The sequence below is a fragment of the Rutidosis leptorrhynchoides genome, chromosome 4 (genome assembly GCF_046630445.1).
Source record: "Rutidosis leptorrhynchoides isolate AG116_Rl617_1_P2 chromosome 4, CSIRO_AGI_Rlap_v1, whole genome shotgun sequence".
Lineage (NCBI taxonomy): Eukaryota > Viridiplantae > Streptophyta > Magnoliopsida > Asterales > Asteraceae > Rutidosis > Rutidosis leptorrhynchoides.
This window is the reverse complement of record NC_092336.1, coordinates 620,047,237-620,071,467: the sequence shown is the minus strand read 5'-3', so window position 1 is coordinate 620,071,467 and position 24,231 is coordinate 620,047,237.

Genomic DNA, 24,231 nt, shown 5'->3' with positions numbered 1-24,231 from the left:
AAGCTTGATTAATGATCTTGTCTATGGTATGACTTAGCTTAGACACTTTAGGTGTCTATGTATATATGTATGCATTGTGATTAAGGTAGCTTAGGCATATGTGTATGCCTATGGTTATGTTTAGCTTAGGCATAATTACTAGGATTGGCATTAGTAAGTTATGTTTATGGTAAGGAAAGGAGTCGGATCCGAAAGTATGTAAGTAACCATTCAGGTGAAGCGACCCGTCCCAATCCATAAGGACGAATAAAATAACATATGATTACATCGCGAGGTACTTGACCTCTATATGATACATTTTACAAACATTGCATTCGTTTTTAAAAAGACAAAATTTCATTTCATCGAAAGTTGACGGCATGCATACCATTTCATAATATATCCATCTATAATTGACTTAATAATAATCTTGATGAACTCAACGACTCGAATGCAACGTCTTTTGAAATATGTCATGAATGACTCCAAGTAATATCTCTAAAATGAGCAAATGCACAGCGGAAGATTTCTTTCATACCTGAGAATAAACAAGCTTTAAAGTGTCAACCAAAAGGTTGGTGAGTTCATTAGTTTATCATAATCATTCATTTCCATCATTTTAATAGACCACAAGATTTCATATATTGTCACGCGTAACTCGCGAATTAAAATTCATTCATATGGTGAACACCTGGTAACCGACATTAACAAGATGCATATAGAATATCCCCATCATTCCGGGACTCACATCGGATATGATAAATCGAAGTACTAAAGCATCCGTAACTCGGATGAGGCTTGTTGGGCCAAATAGATCTATCTTTAGGATTCACGTCAATTGGTGGCAATTATCATAAACACCAATTCTTAGGCTACCAAGCTAAAAAGGGGCATATTCGGTTCGATAATTCAACATAGAATGTAATTTCGATCAGCTGTGTCTATTTTGTAAAACATTTATAAAACTGCATGTATTCTCATCCCAAAAATAATAGATTTCAAAAGTGGGACTATAACTGCATATAAATATTGTAAAACTGTTAATAAAGCATTTGCATGTATTCTCAGCCCAAAAATGTAAAGAGTAAAAGGGATCATATGAAACTCACTATCCAATATTCTGTAGTAAAAATATTCATACGACGGAATTGAACAATGCAAGGTTGGCCTTGGATTCACGAACCTATATCATTCGTATATATATTAAAACATATAATGGAAATCACATAGTTTTATTTATTAATATATATTATTTATATATATATTTGTAGTTATATAGGATTTATTTTAAATTCCATTTAAAAACATATACTTATATTATATCTTAAATTATATATTAAATATATTTATTTTGTATATATATATTTTAAAATGATTAATATCTATTCATTTAGTTATAATATATATATATATATATATATATATATATATATATATATATATATATATATATATATATATATATATATATATATATATATATATATATATCAGTATTAATCATTTTAATATATTTTAAAATTATTAATATCTATTCATTTAGTTATAATATATATATATATATATATATATATATATATATATATATATATATATATATATATATATATATATATATATATGTGTATATTTACATTATTATTATTATTATGTTTGAAAACCAATAGTTTGTTACCTGTAATTATTTATCTAGATAATGTTAATGTATATAGTTATAGGAAATATTAATATAGTTATAGTATATGTACTAAATACATTTTATATACAAAATTATTTATTTGTTAAAAATGATAGTTTTTAACATTAGTGAGTTACTAATAATAATAACTTTATTAATAATGATAATACTGATAATAGTAATGATATTATTAATAATGATAATAATAATAATACTAATAATTATAAAATGATACTAATTAAAGAAAGTAATAATAAATTTTATTGTTTTCATATTAATGATAATAATAGTAATCCTAAACATGTTAATAATAATAATACATATATTAGAAATGACATTCAGAATAATAGTTATAATTCTTGTAATAATAATACTAATTAATAATGATAATCATAATAATAATAACTCTAAGTTTCATTATGCATATTAATAATACTAACAATTAATGCTAATACAAGCAAATATTAATCATAATATCAATAACAACAATAACAAAATTAATATTAACAATAATAATAATAGTAAAAATAGTAATTTTTAAAATTTAAAAATTACCTCAAAGGTTCTTCTAAAAAGAAAACGCCCCAAACCGGGCTCGAACCCGAGACCTCTCGTTCACCATAGTAACACCCAAACCATCTGATCTAGCCTGCTTTTCCTTTTTAATACCCGTTTCAATTTCTTATAAACCTATTTACTGTCACCCTCTTCCTCGTCTCAAACCATAGTCCGACCAGAGGCAACCAAACTAGTAACTAATTATTTATTTAGTTTTAGGACTTGAATTTGATACAGAAATCATTAGTGAATGATTTAAACTGATTAAAACAGAAAGAAAGTGAAAGAATGAAAGCTTCACAGCACGTTTGAACTTCTCAAGAACTCCTATCATGATTTTGAAATCAAAAGCGTTTTAGATCCAACTTACAACATGAAAAAGTTTTCATTCCACTCCTAGAAACTTTCTGGACACTCAATCTGAATTGAAACACCAAAACGAATACGAATTTTGCTATGAACACTTCGTTGACTTTTTAATTTCAAAACTTTGACCTTTAAATTCGAACTAGTTTTGAAAAATTGAGAGTTGTAACTTTTCAGATAGATTCAATAAAAGGTTTATAACAGAATTGTATTAATAGATTTTGAAAAATAATTCGAATTCGGGTTTTGGCAATTAAAATATCAAGAACAGAGTGTTGTCTGTTCTTCCGCCCAAATTCTATTAAATTCATTTAAAGAAAAATGGATTGAGGTGATATTTGATAATGAGGATGAAGGAACTGCCTCAATTCAATAATGTCAATGAATAACATGCTTGATTTCCAGTTAAAGTGATCGACAGCTTATTTAAAGTCAGATACAGAAAATTAAATATTAAAAAAAAGATAAAAGGGGAATTGATTGATAATAGATTGGTACGATCGAAAGGGATGGTTAACAACTTGAAAGACATAAACAAATTTCTCTACAGCTTCGATTGAGATATCTAACAGAATCTTAGATTCTTATGACTTTAATTACGTATTGGTTTATTTATTTATATAAATGATCGTGATTATATATACTAATATCTGAATCTGTATTTATAGATATATATAAATCTGTAATTCTTGTAAGAATATATATATATATATATATATATATATATATATATATATATATATATATATATATATATGTATATATATATATATTAAATTCTTTATCTTTTGATATTTAACAAATATAAATATTAATAAAGTAATTAGTAATATTAATTGATAAAAAATATTATTACTTAGAAATAAATGATAATCTTAAGTAATTTGATTACTAATAATAATATTAAAAATGATAATACAATCTTATTAGTTATAATAATGTTAATACTATTAATGATAAATATAATATAATAACTTATACATATCAAATTTTATATATATCTTTTGTATTTAAAATAATAATATTAGCTATACAAGTTTTAATATCTATAAAGTACTGATAATAATATTAATATAACACTTATTTTCAATCTTGCACTTAAATGTAATATAATTATATAATGTATATTATATCACAATGAGTATTATATTGATACATCGTAATAACAAAAATTTAAATTTTTATTACTAGTTATATTAATAATGTTATTAACATGATAATAATAGTAATAATAATATATCAACTCAAATGTATTAATTTTCATATAACATAATTAATAATACTGACATAAATATTAATATTAATATTTATAATGATAATGAAAGTATTAATATAATATAATAACTATATTTTCATTTGTATTATATATTATTAATCATGTAATATAATCATATATAATATGATAACCTTTATTGAATATTTATTATTTATGAATTATATATACATATTACAATATACATGTAATAATAATTAGTCATAGCAATCATATATATATTTATATATAGATTCATTTTAAATTTACACTTAATTATTTTGTATTCTATTTTACATATTTAATTTTTAATGCTTACCTTAATATATACATATTTATTTATAAACAATTGTTCGTGAATCATCGGAAATGGTAAAAGGGCAAATGCATTCATGAATGATGTTTCAAAGTTTTCGAGACTCAACATTACAGACTTTGCTTATCGTGTTAGAAATATATAAAGATTAAGTTTAAATTTGGTCAGAAATCTCTGGGTCGTCACAGTACCTACCCGTTAAAGAAGTTTCGTCCCGAAATTTGATTGGGATGGTCATTGCTAACAATAAATATGTTTTCATGACTCATACGAGTTGGAAATTTAGAGCTTTATCACCATTGAGTAATAAGGATAAAATAATTCGATTATTCGAAGATTACGAGGGAAGCTATCCTAAAAGATTGAGATAGAGATTTAACTTTTGACGTAGTCACTGTTGAATTCCGGAATTCAAGGGATTTAGAGAAAATTTTCGAAATCTAAAAGATTTGATTCTCCGGCGAGTAAGGAAATTAAGATCTCTATAATTAAATACGGTGATCTGCCTCGATTTACTCTGTCTGATATTTCCATTATAAATAAAGCTCTGCCGTTCCATTATTCTCACCATTTCTATACTTTCTTTCTTAGTTCATACATCTAAAAGATTGTGAAAATGCTTAATCCTGTTCTAATCCTTGATATTTTCCTAATTATCATTTCTGTCATCCTTCTTTTCAATCTTCTACCAGAAAATCTGTTTACTTCTACTATTACCTTGGGGTGATACTATTCTTAATTCTACCGTGTCTTTATATTGTTATTCGTATTAATATCCACAGTTTGTAACCTCCGTGTTGTTATTGGGCTTTATATCTTCTCTTATATTTTAGAGCTCTTTGCCTTTTTATTATCTTCTCGACCTCTAGTAAAGCGAGTAATGGTCCAGAATTCATAAGTATGAAGTTTCGAATTATCATAATATACAAGGTAGAAAGGAAAGGTAGTAGCACGATTTGATTTGTCAAATTACCAGAATCACTGAGAATAGAACTATCAAGAATATTTTCTTGATATGTTCAGAAGTTAAACAGAATGAAAGAGTTATGTAACATGGCACGTGATGACATTATGGTCTGTGAATCATCACGTTCCATTGGAAACTTAGCATGATTTACTGTAATATAATCACGTTGATCAAGTGTCATTATATTATACTAACTCATGCATCAGTTCGCAACACTACTTCAAAAGCATTTTTATTTTAAACTCGAAGGTTTACAAAATATAGAAACTAAAACAGTTTCCTTTTATGATATAACACAGATAGCGTGGAGAGATAATTAATATTAGACGAGAATATTTATGAAGGTATCTTCAGAAATATTGAGGATATTAATAATGAAAGATACGATAATATCTTAGAATTTTAGAATTAAATTGTGATGAATAAATTCTTTCACGATGATTTAGAGTGATTAAGGAGCAAGGTATTCACTAAAGATTTCATTAGAAACAGAAGTATTTGGATTCTTTATGTACATGTTTAGTCCTTGTGATTTGTTCAGAGTCTCCTTCATTGTTTGCTCAATTCATCTTTCAGTATCAAAATCTTTGAGCTTTTTCAACACTCCATTCTTTATCATCAAACTTCTAAGGGTTAAGGTCGTTTACAGTTTTTGCTGCTTCATCAGCAATTTCTAAATTTGGAGTATTGATTCGTAGACTGGGTGCTTTTTAGAGTTTCAGAATGGAAGATCATAATTCTAAGAGATAAAGGTTATATGTATACATATAACTGTTGATGTAGACATGCTGCGAGATTTCAAAATATTGATTACTAATTGCCGGTAATTGATGTGGTAATTCTCGTTATAAGATGTGGATGAGTATATGAATAGGTTTTAACGAACCAATATAATGGTTCTTCGGAGATATTTAAGCCAATGAGTAATGAAGTTGCTGGTAAGTTTACTGCTAATGTAGTGGAATATAAACGGTTCCCCGGTAACGATGACGAAAGGCAACTTATATATCAAGATTATAATAGAGTTTATTCGAATGAAAAGTCGAAATTGATTTGCTGAAGCTGTGACAAATTTGACTACTTTGGAAAGGGATTGCAAAGTTATTTTCGGTAACAACAACGCCAAAGGAGCTAGCACATATACATGTTAAACGTTTACTCAGGTTCTGAGTGTTTTCAGGTGCATAACTATATGCATCAATCTTTTCTTTCGTAGATGAAGTGCGGTTGATTCATCCTCTCGATTGAGGTGTTTTCATGAATAATGAAAGGTTTGAACGTGGATTGTAATCGTCAAGATACAAATGAGGTTTAAGATAAAATCAAGTGGCAAACTTGAAGAAATGTTTAGTTTCATATGTTATAATCAATATTTTAATTCATTTTAATTGTCCAATGTTGGTAGTCCACTGTTAGTAATTCAATAATTCATATATAATATTCGAATTAATTAATACATATCGTGACCCATTGTATACATGTCTCAGACTCGATCACAACTCAAAGTATATATATTATTATAGAATCAACCTCAATCCTGTATAGCTAACTCAAGCATTACTGCATATAGACTATTTACGGTTATTCCAAATAATATATATAGATGCGTCGATATGATATGTCAAAACCTTGTATACGTGTCCAGATATTTAAAGTGCGTAAAATAAATAACAGAAATTAAATGACGATAAAGCGTGAGATTTACAAAGCGTGATCGTAACAGAAGAAGCAGGGTAATCGTAATCTGTTCAAGAATCAGAACTACAATTCTCAGAGTCAATCTACAAAGCGTGAGATTTACATTACTGATAAAGTAAATGAAGCTGATACAGCTGAGAGTCCGAACAAAGCTTTAGTTGTCATTCATGGAGATGATGATGATTGGTCTATCAAATTGAATGTTGACGACCAACTACCTAAAGCTAACATGGCCAAGATTTCTGAAGAAAAAGGAAAATGTGTTATCGGTCAAAGTATAATTGAGAAGCTGACTGCTCGTGCTGAAAGAGCTGAAAAGTTATCACGAATCATTCAGAAAGAGAAGATTCAAAAGATGGTTAAAGATAAATTCAAGAAGGCACGTGATTCAGTTCCTCGTACACCTGAATCTGGAAGTATTTCACCAACATCGTCAGAGGACTACTACTTCAACAGTTGGAAGGTTAACTATGGTGATACCTCTGTGTTTGAAGAAAGTCTAGAGACTAATCAGAGTGAAGAGACATTGGTTGATTCTGATACAAAACTAGACAAATGGAGTTAAATGTTTGCTGCTGAATTGGAAATGTTAGTTCTTATGGGTGAAGGTTCAGATCTTGAGAGTGTAAGTTCAGATGATGATTTGGACAAGACGTCAGAATCAGAGGTTGAAGATAAAGCTGATCATACTGGAGCAGATCAATCTGAGTTTGAAGCATTAAATAAGCAAGCAGTAGATTTACTGAAGATGTGCTTATCAGAAAGTGATCTTGAAAAGGTTTCAGGTTTGACAAGAGCTAAGGATATATGGGACAGACTTGAGCAAATTCATTTGGGTAAAGATGCTGATACATCAGAGTTTCTTACAGACTCGTCAGAATCAGAAGATGAGCTCGATGATGGAAAGAAGACAGATTTCTTTGCATTTATGGCCGAGACTTCCTCATCAAATAACGCTCCATAGGTATCTTCTGATCCATCTACTGTTATTGAATGTGTTAAATGTGCTGAATCTAAGGTAACAATAGATAATTTAACTAAGGCATATGCGGAGAAAAAAGAAAAATGGCATGCTGACCATGTGACCACTGAGGTTGAAAATGAATTGAAAGAGCAAATCAAAGTTTATAAAAAACAACTTCACGATCTTAAATGTTATAACTTTGACATAAATCAAGCTTTAATTAAACGTGTTGACACAATTAATGAACTAAAGAAAGAAAATGAATGCTTTAAAGCTGATTTAGAGGCAATTTCAATCAAAATGAAATGTTGAGCAAGTGCGTCACAATGGAATGCATTAATGGTGGAACTTAATGACACCAAGGGAAAGGGTATTGGATATAGTTCTGCATCTCCTCCTTTTCAGAACACATTTATCAATGCTAACGTAGTTGACGGTTGACCAGAAGATTGTATCCCTCCTAGTTATGAAGATTATGTTGAAAAGAATAAAAAATGTAGTTCAACTAAGAATACAACTTCCGATGATACTGCTGAAGGTACTCTAGATCATGAGGAAGATAGGAAAAATGGGTTAGGAGATAACTCTAAGACAAGTAGAGTTAGAACACCAAAAGGTCCTGTTAAGATTTTGAAAAATCCTAGATTTTCTAACAGACCTGTTCCTCCTGTTACCCCTAAGCCTGTTCAGAAAGAGATATCAAATGATTCTCCTGTGTTAGTAAGAGCACAAGACCCCTCATCTTCAAACTCTAATAATGTGTATCAATTCAAAGGACATAAGGAGTTTAGACAATGTTTTAATTGTGCTGTTTTTGGACACATTGCTGCTTATTGTCCTAGAAGATTCCGATCCCCGAGACATAAAGTTGACTTATCACATGATGATTCTAGATCATCTCATGTTCATCGAACAGGTTTCCCTGTAAATAATGAACTTCGTGATAAAAGATCTAAGACAAGCGTTGTCTTTGGAGACTCCAAAAGGAAGTACTTCAATAGATCTGTTTCTCCTGTGAAGGGAAAAATTCCTAAAAGAAATTTTGAGGCAAATGTTGCCAGTGCTAGTGAGCAAGGTAGACCTTTTGAACTAAAGTTGAGGTCTCCATCTCAAAGAGCTAGTCGCAGAAAGTATTTTTCAAGAACTAGACCACGGATGAATCATTCCGATTCAGAGAGGAATGTCAAACGCCAAGGGCGTGACACCTCTCCTTCCAAATTTTCTAAGTTTAAAGTTTCTAATGATGAGATTCCTCCAGACTCAAACGGGAAATGGATGGAAGTTCAAGCTATAGGTGTTAATGGACAACCTACTGTCGTCAGGGCGTGGGTTCCCATTATTAATTAATTTTCTTAATATGATATGCAGGGAACCAGGCTACCTGCAAACAACACCTGGATTGTGGATAGCGGCGCTTTGAGACATATGACTGGACATCTATCTCTTCTTTCGAATGTACACCCAATTAAGGGAGGTTATGTTGCATTTGCTGGAGATAAGGGTGGTCATATTTCAGCTCAGGGTTTATTGAAGAATGATAAAGTCAGTTTTGATAAAGTAAACTATTGTCAAGAGCTTGCAAATAATTTGTTATCAGTTTCACAAATCTGTGAAAAATCCTTCAAAGTAGCATTGGATGACGAATTCTGCTACATCTTGAAACCAGAGTTTGTAATTTCTCCTGAAATGATTTTGATGAAGGCTCCTCGACAAGCTGATTTATACATGCTAGATATGAATGTTGCTACTTCAACTGTTGAACATCATCAAGCTTTTGTTTCTAAATCGACTGAACAAGATTCTATTACATGGCACAAACACATGGGTCATTTAAGTTTTCAGAAGATGAACCATATGGTTCACAACAATCTGGTAGAAGGTGTTGATCTTCGTTCATTTCAGATTCCAGGCACATGTGTTCCTTGTAAGAAGGGTAAGCAGAGCAAGAAAGCACACAAGTTGGTGAAGTATAATCCAATCTCTGCTCCACTTGAGTTTTTGCACATGGATCTCTTTGGTCCAATTCGGTTTGAAAGTATTGATGGTAGTAAGTATTGTCTGGTGGTAACTGATGATTATTCAAGATTCTCATGGGTTATGTTTTTGAAAGAGAAGTCTGATACATTTGAGAATTTGAAGGTGCTAATCAATCGATTAAATACAGGTTTTAATTTGAAAGTTAGAAAGATTCGATGAGATAATGGTACAGAATTTAAGAATCAGTATCTCGCAGGTTTCTGTATTGAAAAAGGTATCAATATGCAATTCAGTTCTGCATACGCTCCACAGATGCATAGTGTTGCTGAAAGGAAGAATAGGGTTTTGATTGAGACTGCTAGAACTATGCTAGCTGATTCATCTCTACCTGTTCATTTTTGGGGTGAAGCTGTTGCAAATGTTTGTTACACTATGAATCGAGTTTTAACTGTTAAACGACTAGGTAAAACGTGCTATGAGTTATTGCATGGGGAGAAAACCTTCTTTGAAGCATCTAGAACCATTTGGTGCCCCGTGTACCATTTTGAAGAGAAAACCAGGAAGTAAGTTTGATTCGAAAGTGGTTACTGGAGTGTTTCTAGGGTATAGTTCTCCTAACAAGCGAGTTTTCAACAATGAAACGAGATGTCTTGAAGAATGGTCTAAAGTTGACGTCCAACGGAATTACACAAAGACTGCTACCAAAAGTCATCCTTGGATCTACAACTATGATGAGCTGATTGATTCATTTAATCTTGCTCCAGATCAGACGGAGAATGAAGTAGAGTTACAAATGCTGTTTGATTTATAGATCGAGCCAGAAGTGTCTACACCTACTCCAACTCCATTACCTACAGTCGTTGAACCAGCACAAGATTCAGATCAGGATGTTGATCCAGTGTACAATACCTGCAGATCTGATATTTCAAGTGAGAATTCTGATAATCCTGAAGATGGAGATACCACGAATCTACACCACGAGATACCTGTTCCCGCACACCCAGTTCCCAGAACTACAGCTGCTCATCCTAGAGAAAATATAATTGGAGATTCAAATGCGTGCATTAGGACAAGAAGACAAGTTCAGTTTGATGGTCAAGTTGATGCTCATATGACAGCTGCTGCTGCATATTACGAATACTCATGTCATATTTCGAGAATTGAGCCAAAGGCTACAAAAGAAGCTTTGAAGCATGTTGATTGGGTCATGGCTATGCAAGAAGAAATTCAGCAATTCAATTCTCTAGATATTTGGAAGCTAGTTACTAAGCCGCATGGTGCTAAAGTAATTGATCTCAAATGGGTTTGGAAGGGCAAATTTGACGAAGATGGCAATGTTACCCGTAACAAAGCAAGATTAGTTGCTAAAGGTTTTCAGCAAGATCCTGATTTTGTTTACGATGAAGTTTTTGCTCATGTGGCCAGATTGGAAGCGATTCACATTTTCTTGACTTTCGCTTCTTTCATGAAGTTCAAAGTTTATCAAATGGATGTTAAGAGTGCATTTCTTTACAGCAAACTAAACGAACGAGTATATGTCTGTCAACCTCCGGGTTTTGAAGATCATCTTCATTCTGACAAAGTTTACCGATTACGACGAGCCCTTTATGGTTTACATCAAGCTCCTAGAGCTTGGTACGGACGATTATCGAGTTATCTTATCGAGAAAGGATATCAAATGGACACGGTAGACTGTACTCTGTTCACAAAAGTTCAAGATGACGACATTATTTTAGTCCAGATTTATGTTGACGATATTATCTTCGGTGCTACTAAGCAGGAACTCATTGATGAGTTCGAACAGGTGATGAAGGACGAGTTCGAAATGAGTAAATTGGGTCTTCTACGCTACTTTCTTGGTTTACAAGTCGAACAGACAGAAACTGGAATTTTTCTTCATCAGGCTAAGTATGTGAATGATATACTGGAACGTTTCGGTATGACTCAAGAACATCATGTGTCAACTCAATTAGCTGTGAATCATGGTATTTCGCTAGAGTGCGACGGAGAACCTGTTGATCCTACGTATCATCGAGCAATCATCAGGTCGCTTATGTATCTCACTGCGTCTAGGCCAGATATTATGTTCGCAACATGTCTGTGTGCTCGTTATCAAGTTAATTCGAATACAGTTCATCTTACAGCTGCCAAGAGAATCCTATGTTATTTGTTGCATTCGCCAAATCTCGGCATCTGGTATTCAAATGATGAGAAGTTTGATCTTGTAGCTTACAACGATTCAGATTATGCAGGTTGCAAAATCAATAACAAATCTACATCAGGAGGATGTCAATTTTTTAGGTGAAAGGCTGGTGACCTGGCAGTGCAAGAAACAAACTGCAGTTACTCTTTCCACGTGTGAAGCTAAATATATCGCTGCTGCTAGTTGTTGTTCGCAAGTTGTTTGGATCCAACAACAACTTCCCGATTACGGGCTAAGAATCTCTTTCTCTCCTCTTTATATTGATAATACTACTGCTATAGCGATCACTAAGAATCCTGTTCAACATTCTAAAACAAAACACATAGGTGTTAAATATCATTTTCTTAGGGACTGCCATGAGAAAAAGGTTATTGAGGTTAAGAGAATAGGTACTAAGGACCAGAGGGCTGACTTATTTACTAAGGCTTTTGATAGACCTAGGTTCTTATTCCTACTAGAGATGAATGGCATTGTTGATCGAGACAAAGTGATTTCGGATGTTGTGTGCGAGGGTTAATCAAACTTTTAGACTTTGCATGTAGGATGCATGACATATAGATTTTTGGTTTCTGATTATCTGTATTGCATATTTTTTTGCTTCCTGTCTGCATTTCTTTACATGATTTCATTCATGATTGCATGCTAGTCTGTAGTTATTTTCTGTTTTTCCTTCGTCAAAATGCTAAAAGACAAAAAAATTTTATATTTTAGTATTTTAGGGGGAGTATATGTTATCAGCAGAAAATACCTAAAAAGTGAAAAATGCCTCACCCAGAAAATCATAAAAAGTTGAAAAATCCGAAAATGAGCTTGTTTTGATTAATCTGTTGGAAATGAAGAAATTACTGTACTGAGAATTGATATATTTGATTAGTAATGACTGATTTGAACGTTTATGTCTATCTGTTGTGTGATGTACTGATAGATGTGACTTATGAATTCTTGGCATTAGACAATCATAATAAGAATAACGATCATCTGAGATTCAGAAGTCATGAATGATCTGTTGCGTTTGAAGGTAGTCACCTAATTATCTCTGAAATCGTATCTAATGATAATTGTTGAGGAACTCAACAGTCGGTTGAGGGTATCCCCTATCATAGCTGATAATCGTTAGAGAAAGTTGGGGGTGAATTTTAAGTTGAGGATTATCTGTTTGGCTGGTGCATACCACGTTGTCACGAGCCTAAGACTTTATAATCGAAACTAAACCCCGAAAATATCAGAGAAAATTAGTTTATGTCGAAAGTAAGTGTCCCTTCTCGCTTAAGGTTGAAAAGTATAATTCCTTATTGCGGACCGTTCAAGCATTTAAGGGAGAACACCTTCGAGTGATCTGAGCACACAACAAAGAAACATGAGTTTATGCATAAAAATGGAAAATCCATTCATGATGGCGTTCAAAATCAATATATCAAAAGACTGTGATATGCTGAAAAAGGAATATCAAAAGAAAATCATGGTCAAAAATAATTGGCGTATCAAGATGGCAAAGTCCTGAAAGTATGAAGAATGCTGATTCATGATGTGCTCATAAAGAACTCAGATCATTCTTAGTGTGACGCCCCCGCACAGCTTGAATTGTTTAATCACGACGTTCACACTGAACTATCAAGATTCTTGTCGTCTGCAATATAGAGTTATACCTATTAAGACTGTAAGTTGGAAAGATACTTACCTAGATATACTCTAATTAAATATATATATGAAAGTTTAACTTTCGATTCCGTTTTCCATGTCAAATTAAACATAATGAAGTTAAGGGCCTTGAGATTTATTTCGTGTAACGACTGGTCATCAGGCAAGTCTGCTTTAATTGTAGACCAATCCCCGCGGTAAATAATGTGCCTATTCGGATAATCCAATATATTCTAAGATCTGCCGTTCCAACTAGATTGAAGATTATCAATACACTGATAGAAGCCAAAGGCTGACAGGGTTATTCAAAATGCCGTGAGAACCATCCTGTTCAATTTGAATGAAATACATGGAAAGAGATAATGGAAAGTTACATGTAATGAATTGACAACCCAATAACAATGCACAATCATAAGTGATGAAAGAATTAAGGATTAATGAACTTAGCGTGATCTCAAAAATCATTGCTCTTTAGTGTTCAAGTAATTAATGCCAACATGATTGTCGAAGTGTCCGGAATGAATATGTTCATGTTTAATGAGGATTGATATCAGTAATTGCATGATAATAGACATAGACTGGATAATTGGGAATGAACAACAGAAATTGATTCAATATGTCAGTTCTGATCTATTTTTATATTAATTAATCATATTGCTCACAAAAAGAATGTAGATTTGTATATTTCATTTATATGTTAAATAGCTTGTTCTGATTACTGAAAAACAACAAAAGATTTTGGTTTACATGTTATTGCATTTCATGATAGAATGTCTTTCATTTGCATAATTTTAGTTGCATGACATTTTGCATCAGAAAATCTATAAAGATTTTATCATTTCATTGTTTTCGGATTACCCTCGGAATGCATAACGACATCTGAAAGAACTTTGTTGAGATCAAGATATTTTTGGCCACCAAATCCATAAGTTTGAAGTTTTTAGAGCTGGTGATTACATGAAGGACTTTAATGATTTAAGGATTGTTAGTGAACTCAAGAATGACATTACACTGTAGGATTTACTCTTGGAACATAGAACGTTTAGAGTAATAACCATGTTTGGGTTAGGATTTTTGATCTACCTAAGTGTTGATGATCATTTCTTGAAGGGTTAGTGATTTATGACTCGAAATGAAAGTGTTAAGTTAGCCCTAAGATTGCTAAACGAGTCGAAATCCTAAGTTTGTAAAATTTTGAAATTGCCTAAGTGGCTCACACGCACGCTTGATGTATGAACCGTACGAGTAACCACACGTTTGAAGTTAACCGTACGGATGACCCTGATCAAAATTGGTCTTAGACTATTGGGTCACACGCACGTGTGATAAAGGTGAGACGTGCGGTTGATGGTGGATCGTGTGATCAACCGTACGGTTGATCACGATAGTATAAATAGGGGTGACGAGCTCAGAAGCTCACACTTGTGCACCCATTTCACTTTCTCTCTCAATTTTCTATCTTCACCAATCAAGATTTCCACCGCAGCGTTCGTTCATTACTTGATTCTGATCTCAGCGCCACCCAATAGGTACAATTTCATCGAGTTTTAGTCCATTAATTTGTTGTTTGAATGATTCGAAACCCTAAGTGTATATAACTCGAATTTTATGTAATTAGAGCTTGTTTTGATCTGTGTTTGCTATTGTTTTAAGTTAATCGGAACCTATACATGCTATTGTGATGTAAATCGGCCTCTAAAACAATCAAACATGTATTTTGTTGAATTTAAAAAGGCATTTAATACGGGTTTCATCAGACATGCACGAGTGACGTCACTCGCACGCGTGAGACATGACTCACACGAGTCAGTGCACGGTTGATGATCAATCATGTGGACCTTTAAGTTTACTCGTTTGTCTTGATTTTATTGATCACTCGTCTGCAAGAGCTAACACGTGTGATTAACCGTACGAGTCACCACACGGTTGACTCACTCGCTTAAGAATTTTGTCTCAACTGTTTACATTATCTGAAACCATATTACTGCTCAAACGTGTCAACAGTGACACGAGTGACTGTATCACTCGCACGGTTGATCTCTCAGCCGTATGTGTGACATGATCACTCGCACGGTTCATCATGTTTTACAAGATTATGACACTTTGATGCAAATGCTATGATGTTTTATGGTGATTGATTTATATATCTAACTGTTTTGTAAATGTTTCAGTTTTTGTTTAGATAGCATAAAATGGCTGAGCAACAAGTCAATATTCCGGTTGTTAACGTTGAAGGACAGGGGGAGCAACAAGCTAATCCTCAAGCTAATCCTGTTAACCTACCTGCTCAGCAAGAGATTCCTCTAGAGAAGGGTGAACTGAATAATCAAGTCACTCTCTATGACACTACTTTAGAGAGAGGTGATCATTTTAAGGAGATTATAGCTTTCCTTCAGAGATCAAGGATACACACTGCCATTTCTACTCCATGCATGCCATACTACAGCCATCAGAGAGAATTCTGGAGAAAAGCTGTACTGGATGTATCTGAAGATAATGCTAAGATTGTTAGTAACGTTCAAGGACATGAGATCTCTGTTTCTAAGGAAGTGATAAGAAAGATTTTAGGTTTCAATGACGAAAACTGTTCTCACATGATGATCAGTCGAGAAAGAATTCATGGTTGTTTTAAGAGATGTGCTTATTCTAGTTATTTAAGTGGCAAATTCGAACTGATGAAGACACTACTGCCTCCACAGTTTAGATATCTTGCTCACGTGATTATGCATTGTTTAAGTGGACGAAAGTCTGGTTTTGATAAGTTGAACGAGAAAGTGCAGAGTATCTTTGTGGCACTTATCTTAAAGGCACCATACGATTTCTCAGGGTTTGTTCTACACTACTTCAAAGCGAATCTTTTCAGTACTACTCAGAGATACCTGATATATGCCCGTTTTCTTCAATTAATCATTAATGACGCTGCACCTGATCTACCTAAGCTTGAAGAGGATATTATCCTCCTTAAGCCGATGAATCCGATTACTTTCTGCAGAATGGAAGAGACAAGGAATGAGGATTTAAAGTCTGACTTTAATAGAAAGCTCATTTGTCATCTAATCAAGGAGAACTATCGATGCCCAGCAGGTAATGCTTGGAGAAATGAGGATTCAGACTCTAACTACGAAGTTACCAATGAGGAAGGTGATGGTGATAATCAGAAAACTACTGGTAATGTTCAAGGAGGAGGTAATGTTGATGATGAGATTATCGAGGGTGATGATGAAGCGAAAGAGGAGGATGTCAGCTTGATTCAGAGGAAAAGGAAAGGAAAGGATCCTATGACCTCAGAACAACTCAAGAAGAAGGAGAAAAGAACGAAGTATTCTTATGAATCACCTCAGAAGTCATCAGAGGGAGGTTCAAAACAACAAGCTCAGAGGAAACCATCCGGGTTTATGAAGGATGCAAGGGCTGCTGTTACATCACCAAAACCTACCATAACAATACCTCAGGTCATGTCAGATGAATATAAGACTCAGAAAAATCTGTGGATGTCTTTGTTCATGAAAATAACCAATCTTGAGAATCAAGCTACTGAGGAGAAGAAGATCAGTAATGCTATGATTGAATCGTTGGTGGAAGAGAATAAGAGGTTATCTGATAGGTTGGACTGACAGAAGAGTAGGACAGATAAGTTGAAGAAGAAGTTTTTGGCGATTAAGAGTGAGAACAAGGAGAAATTGAAGAAGTTAAATGAAAGAATCGAACAGCTTACCTCTGGTAAAACAAAGTTGATTAAGGAGAGAAGAGAAGAATTTTCTTCTGATTTGGGAAATGACGATGAGAAAGACAATGAAGACGACGCTGGAACTGGAGGAACCTCTTTAGATATACTGTTAGTGATACCTATTCGAAGTTTTAATGAATACGGTGAGGTCTTTACTGCTGAATATTATATGAATTATTCAAATGTTTTTAATGATGCAGAAATGGGGGACGTTCCACCAAGTGAGTTTCTGATGGAACAGCTTGCTACTCTGGCATACGATAGCGAAAATGATACGGAGAATGCAGAGACAGCTGAAGCTGAAAACAAGGCTCCACAAGAAGAGTCATTGTCAAGTATCCCTCCCAAATCAATCCAAAATATCAACTTAAGTGATTTTGATCTGTTCGAAGATGAGAAGAGTGAAGATTCTGTTGGTAAAGATAGTTTGAAAGAGGATGTGATTATTGAATCCGAGGACGAATTTGTGACAGAATCTAATGATGAAAAAGAAGAAGAAGAAGTTGAGATTGTTATGCCTTCGCTTGAGCCGTACTCGTATCCGTCACTCAACACCTTAAGTGACTTCTTCAATCTGAGTTATGAGGAGAAAAGAAAGAACTTAATTGAATTAGAAAAGGAGAGGAAGGTATACAAAGAACAAGTGAAAGAAGTGGATGTTTTGATAGAAAGGAACAAGAAGATCCGACATGAGAAACTGCTCGTTGAGAAAGAAAGAAAAGAAACTGAATTGAAAGATAAGAAACTCCGAGCCAAACAAGCAAAGGCAGAGGGATGGAATGAGATTAAGAATTGGTTTGTACATGATAGGGTTAAAGTGAATAGAAACGTTAAGGAAGACGAAGATCGTCAAAGTTGGTGGAGACAGAACGTTGTTAACCCTGATCAAGTAGATAAGCTAGAACTCGAGCTGAAGTTTGTTAGTTTCCATGAGAAAGGTAAAAGAACCAAGAAGTACTCCAAGGGTAAAATTTTGAGTTGGGGCTATTTCAAGGAGATCAATTGTTTTGCGATCAAGAGGGAAGGCGGAGTTGATTATATGGCACGTCCAAGTCACTTCAAAACTCTACCGTACTTCGAGATCATGCAACTTGCGAAGCTGAAGATGTTGAATGCTGAAGATTGTGACCTTTCCAGGTGGTTTCAAAGAAAACTCAGATATGAGTATAAGACAGGGAAATGGGACATCTTTAAGTCAACGGCCGCTAGGTTTTCCACACACCCGACAAAGAAAAATTCTAAGGGAGGACCTATCCATGTTGTTATGTTCCGTCCAGCTAAGTATATGAAACAATCTCCCTTGATGCCATTACCCAAGGATATCTGTAAGAACTTCAGATGGTGGTTCTATGATGAGTTGTCGAAAGAAGCAGTGATCTTGACTGCGATTGAGAAGGAAGATGGAAGCATACAGTTCGACAATGTGAGGATTTTAGATCCTATGTGGCTAAGGAACTTATCGAGATTTGATGTGGAGACTCTTCACCGCCATCACATTACATTTAGAGATGATCGAAAAGAGGAAGCTATGAGATATCAACGTGTGATCGATGTCTACTATGCATACCTCAACAGAAACAGTGATGCTCAAAGCTCAAACCAAGTTCAAGCTAGCTGATCTATGTCGGATACTGTGTTGCTCGTTTGTTTTTAGTTTTTGATGTTTGTTTATGCGAGAGAGAGAATCTGGATCTGTAATAATTTTACTAAATTATTTGTGTTTATGAACTTGCTTGGTTTATGGATGTTTACTTAATTGTAATAGATGTTCTAGGTCCTACGGGGAGTTATTGATGCATTTTATGCAAGTCCCTAGACATCTACCCACGTCCATTGCAGGTACAACAGTTTACAGGCCACCATGATCGCTCGTTATTATCCTATCTGTGTTTGTATGTGGTTGCAGGAACTGCAGGAACGAGATTTGGATGTTTGACTATGTTAGACTTAGTCAGATGTGCAAGTGAAGTCTCACTCGTACGGTTGACAGGCTCATACGCACGGTTGATGCTGAGCTAAGTCACAATTACAACCTAAATGAGAAGACACGAGTGAGTGATCACCCGTACGGCTGATGAAGTCAACTCGTACGTGTGATGGATGACTCGTACGGGTGAGTCAACAGCAGGGGTATATAAAGTCTTATATTCTTCATTTTAGGTTAAGCCTCTTATTTGTTACACACACTCAGATCTGGTGAGCTCCTCCGATTCTCTCTCAGCCCAAATCACCCAGGTGGTGAATAATAGCTCTAGGTGTTGATCTAATCACACTTGATTTAGTTGTGGTTTGACTAAATTAATCCCAAAAAGCTTAACCTATTTACTAGAGGGTTTGATTCACTTATTCCGCCATTGTGTGAGTTAAATCTGTTGATTTCTAAGTTCCTAGTCATGTTTCATCAGAACTCCTATCGTGATTTTGAAATCAAAAGCGTTTTAGATCCAACTTACAACATGAAAAAGTTTTCATTCCACTCCTAGAAACTTTCTGGACACTCAATCTGAACTGAAACACCAAAAAGAATACGAATTTTGCTATGAACACTTCGTTGACTTTTTAATTTCAAAACTTTGACCTTTAAATTCGAACTAGTTTTGAAAAATTGAGAGTTGTAACTTTTCGGATAGATTCAATAAAAGGTTTATAACAGAATTGTATTAATAGATTTTGAAAAATAATTCGAATTCTAGTTTTGGCAATTAAAATCTCAAGAACAGAGTGTTGTCTGTTCTTCCGCCCAAATTCTGTTAAATTCATTTAAATAAAAATGGATTGAGGTGATATTTGATAATGAGGATGAAGGAACTGCCTCAATTCAATAATGTCAATGAATAACACGCTTGATTTCCAGTTAAAGTGATCGACAGCTTATTTAAAGTCAGATACAGAAAATTAAATAATAAAAAAAGATAAAAGGGGAATTGATTGATAATAGATTGGTACGATCGAAAGGGATGGTTAACAACTTGAAAGACATAAACAAATTTCTCTACAGCTTCGATTGAGATATCTAACAGAATCTTGGATTCTTATGACTTTAATTACGTGTTTATTTATTTATTTATATAAATGATCGTGATTATATATACTAATATCTGAATCTGTATTTATAGATATATATAAATCTGTTATTCGTGTAAGAATATGTATTTATATATATATCTGTATTAATATATATATATGTATATATATATTAAATTCTTTATCTTTTGATATTTAACAAATATAAATATTAATAAAGTAATTAGTAATATTAATTGATAAAAAATATTATTACTTAGAAATAAATGACAATATTAAGTAATTTGATTACTAATAATAATATTAAAAATGATAATACAATCTTATTAGTTATAATAATGTTAATACTATTAATGATAAATATAATATAATAACCTATACATATCAAATTTTATATATATCTTTTGTATTTAAAATAATAATATTAACTATACAAATTTTAATATCTATAAAGTACTGATAATAATATTAATATAACACTTATTTTCAATCTTGCACTTAAATGTAATATAATTATATAATGTATATTATATCACAATGAGTATTATATTGATAAATCGTAATAACAAAAATTTAAAATTTTTATTACTAGTTATATTAATAATGTTATTAACAATGATAATAATAGTAATAATAATATACCAACTCAAATGTATTAATTTTCATATAACATAATTAATAATGCTGACATAAATATTAATATTAATATTTATAATGATAATGAAAGTATTAATATAACATAATAACTATATTTTCATTTGTATTATATATTATTAATCATGTAATATAATCATATATAATATGATAACCTTTATTGAATATTTATTATTAATGAATTATATATACATATTACAATATACATGTAATAATAATTAGTCATAGCAATCATATATATATTTATATATAGATTCATTTTAAATTTACACTTAATTATTTTGTATTCTATTTTACATATTTAATTTTTAATGCTTACTTTAATATATACATATTTATTTACAAACAATTGTTCTCGAATCATCAGAAATGGTAAAAGGGCAAATGCATTCATGTATGCTGTTCCAAAGTTTTCGAGACTCAACATTACAGACTTTGCTTATCGTGTTAGAAATATATAAAGATTAAGTTTAAATTTGGTCAAAAATCTCCGGGTCGTCACATCAGGTTGGAAAGATTAAGTGATGCATAGTTTATGCTCAACGATATGTGTTCTTTTATTCGCCTATAACTCACTAAGCATGAAAGCTTACCCCCATGTTATGTTTATGTTTTTTATAGGAACGAAAGGACACCGCGAAGGTAAGGAGCCCATTTGAGAATAGCGGAGCATTGGTCATATAGTAAGTGGTAGTGCAAGTCCCTATTTTGAATCTAGCTCTATTGATACCTCTTATCGACGCTAAGACTTTGTACTCATGAATTATGTTTCTCTTGAAATTTGGGAACCAAAGTTATATTTAAGATGTAAAAGCGTATTGTTTATGACTAAATGATTTTTGTGATGTTTAATGATGTAATAAACTGTTTTAATTAAGTTTGCTTATGTACTATGTTGTTAAAATGTGTTAGGTGAGGAAGAAATGGTGAAATTGTGATTTTTAAAGCAAGTTAAAGTCAGTACCAGCGACAGCATATGGTCGCGCCGCGACCCCATTTGCCGCGCCGCACCAATGGGCTCATTTTGGTAACAGGTGGTTTGCAAAACTGGTCTGAAATCTTTCGTTGGGCCACGCCGCACTCAGATTTGCCGCGCTGCGGCATATCACTGGGCTGGGTGGTCGACTAAGTTTAAAAAAAATTATCGTTTTAAGGGCGTTAAAAGTTGGTATCAGAGCTATGGTTTAAGGGACTTGGATAATCCACTATAGGGATTATCTAGGCTTAAACCATCGTTGATAGAAGATAAGCGGTTTAGGACTTGCATGATAGATAAGTTTAAAGGATTATGCCATTCTCCATAGGAAAGAGTTTATTGACGAGACTTATTGTGTGATATTAAGATTGTGGATGATTTGAACAAATAGTTTAATGCTCATTAACCATGAGTCATAAATGATTAAGCGCGTAATACGACGGTGTAATGACGACCGGCCATCGCCATTGTATCATTTTAGTACGCATGAACATCTACTATGGTCATGGTGAAATGAGTTGGGAATTCTTTCGGTCACTTATGTTATGATCAATTGTTGATACATGTGTTTGAACTAATGAGTTGGATGTATTATTTCAGAATGGCTATTGTATCTTCTAATAGATGGAATGAAGAGGACGATGTGTACGTCCACACCCCGTCAATGGAGTCTGTCGAGGACTCGCAATCTGAATCTGATGAAATTACAATGGAAAAGATAAAGAAGTTGATTAATGAATAATTAGACGAAAAGTTAAAGACTCTTATGACAAATAATCCCGTGTTAAGGGGAGAAGGGGGAAGTGGGTGAGACAAGAAGAAGTAGAGGTCCTGAAAAGGAAGGATGATCGTTTTGAATTCAAGAATTTTGCAAATTGTCATCCACCGGAATTTCATGGTAAAGTTGATCCGATCGTTAGTCAAAGGTGGATCGACGAGATAGAAGAAACTTTCATGTTTTGTGAATGTCCCGAACACTTAAAAGTAATTTACGCGGCACACCAAATGAAGGGCAGTGGTTATGAATGGTGGAATTTTATAGTTAAGTCACATGGACGGAATGTGGCAACAAGTTTTCCATGAGAAAAGTTTCGTGAGATGTTTTTGGATCAATTTTCTCCACCCGCCGAAGTTAGTAGGTTAAAGTCCGAATTCATGAATATTGAGCATGGGAGTAAATCTGTGACCGAGTTCAATGCCGAGTTTAATGATAAGTCTCGTTTTTTCCCGGATTTTGTTTCAAGTCCTAAGTTGATGATGGACCACTATCATGAAAAGCTAAATCCCGAAATAAGTGAATTTATCGATAAGGGTACGTATAAGACCTTAGTCGAAATGATGAACATGGCTCTTGTGAGGGAACATGAACTTAAGAAGAAAGCCGCGTTCAAAAAAAGGTGGACCAAGATTCAAAGTCGGTGCAAAATATGAGCCCGAAGAAAAGTAGTGGTAAAGTAGTGGTAAAGAAGTATTAATTTTACTGTTAATGATAGTTATAATAATGATCTTAGTAGTTACATAATAGTAATATTCATGATAATACTTATAATCATATTAGTGGTAACATTAATAATAATTTTAATATTAATATTAATGATGATAATACTAATAATGATATTCATATTTATAATAATAATAATGATAATATTAGTAATAATATCTATGTTCATTAAAATTGATAATAACATTAATAATAACCTTTTTTATTTTCATAATAACACTAATTATAATAATCATAATCATAATAATAGTTAATAAAACTTATATCAATATGAATAATAATAATAATAATAATAATAGTAATAATGATAATGATAAATAACTAAACTACCTCAAAGGAGTAGCCCTTAAAAAAAAATTCCCAAGTCCGGGTGTGAACCCGCGACGTCCCGCTAACACGATAACACCTATAACCATTACTCTGTCACTTTATTTCTGATTTAATCTCGTCCCTAATTATGAGTCTCGGCCTAATAACCTCAACAAGAACACGACCCAAGTATAGCAACACTTCATGGCCCAACTGTAAGCTGGGCTATCTCGGCCCAGTAACATAAAGAATCCAATGGCCCAACAAGTAAATCATTACTTCAGCCCTGCTCCAATAATTAGAAACCCAACAATAAAATCTTACGGCCCAACTAAAGAAAATATAGCAGTCCAAATTCACAAAATACTAAGCCCATCTTACGGAGTAGAATTGTTGCAGGTTATCTGTTCGAACCAGAAATAATATGAACGAATCGGATTAGTT